A 1184-nucleotide genomic window follows, 5' to 3' on the forward strand; every position below is an offset into this window, starting at 1 on the left:
CCTCGTCTCTACAATAAATCAAAAATTAGCTGGGCGTGGTAGTGCACGCCTGTAGTTCCGGCTGCTTGGAAGGCTGAGGCAGAAGGATCGCTGGAGCCCAGCAGGTGGAGACTGCTGTGGCCGGGAGCTGCCACTGCACTCCAGTCTGGGTGACAGCCAGACTCCAACTCAAAACAACAACAACAACAACAAAACCTGCCTCCGGCTCCATCCCTCATAGATAGATGGTGCTGGAAAGCCTAAGGTCCTTTTCATCCTCTAGGGAATGTGTTATAAGTTGCCATGCTGATGGTCTACTTACAGGACTATCTTTTCACACCTCCCTGGCCAGTGATCCCCCTCACCTTTCTTTAGAACATTAAGGGGAAGGGCAGGATATATGTTCAAGTCAAACTCGAGGTCTTCAGGTCTAGGCCTTGTGGCCTGATTCTCAGCGGTGATGTCCACTGACCAGGGCCTCCAACTTCAGAGTTAAAGGCAGGGGAGCTGACAGTTCTGTGAAAACATGGGCAAACTGCCAGTAGAACTGGCGTTTAATACACGAAAGCGTGTGTGACAACCCCCGTTCCCTGCAGGGCCTCTTTCCTACAGTCAGATCCCAGAGGACTCCCACCAGTCCCAGAACAGAGCTTCACTTGCCCCAAGGGAGAGACTAGGAGATCAAGGGCTCTCCCCTGCATCCAGCCCTCAGCAGCGGAGAAGAGCCGGAGAAGCTGGGGTCTGTGCCCAGGTGCACGGCCCGGTCAGTTAAAACCATAACCCGTCTCCTGCCGGCTGGAGGCTCTTGCGGTCGGGCCACAGCCCTGGCACCAGGTGGCCCTCAGGACGACGCCAGGGAGGAGACGAACGTCTGTAGTCTCAAGGTCCCCTGTCACTGAAGGAGCTGTCTGCGCCGGATCTGTCCTCCCTTTCCCATTCAGTGCCACACACGGAGGCTCAGGAGGTCTTACGTCCCAGCCCCACTTTATTGTCGGATTTAGAACTCGGGGTCCGTGCCCGGGGGCTCCCAGGTTCCTTGAGCCCACTCGCTAGGGGCCAGCCCTAGATTTTGAAGGCCAAGGTGAGGCCGTCGCCCAGGGGCAGGAGGCTGATGTAGACCCGAACGTCCCGCCGGATGCGCTCGTTGAGGCTGCGCACGCACTCGGCAGCCACGTCCCCCCGGCGGGGCTGCAGCACCTCCCCTC

The sequence above is a fragment of the Carlito syrichta genome, unplaced genomic scaffold, assembly GCF_000164805.1.
Source record: "Carlito syrichta isolate Samal-C Ts95f unplaced genomic scaffold, Tarsius_syrichta-2.0.1 Scaffold94740, whole genome shotgun sequence".
In the NCBI taxonomy this organism is placed as follows: domain Eukaryota; kingdom Metazoa; phylum Chordata; class Mammalia; order Primates; family Tarsiidae; genus Carlito; species Carlito syrichta.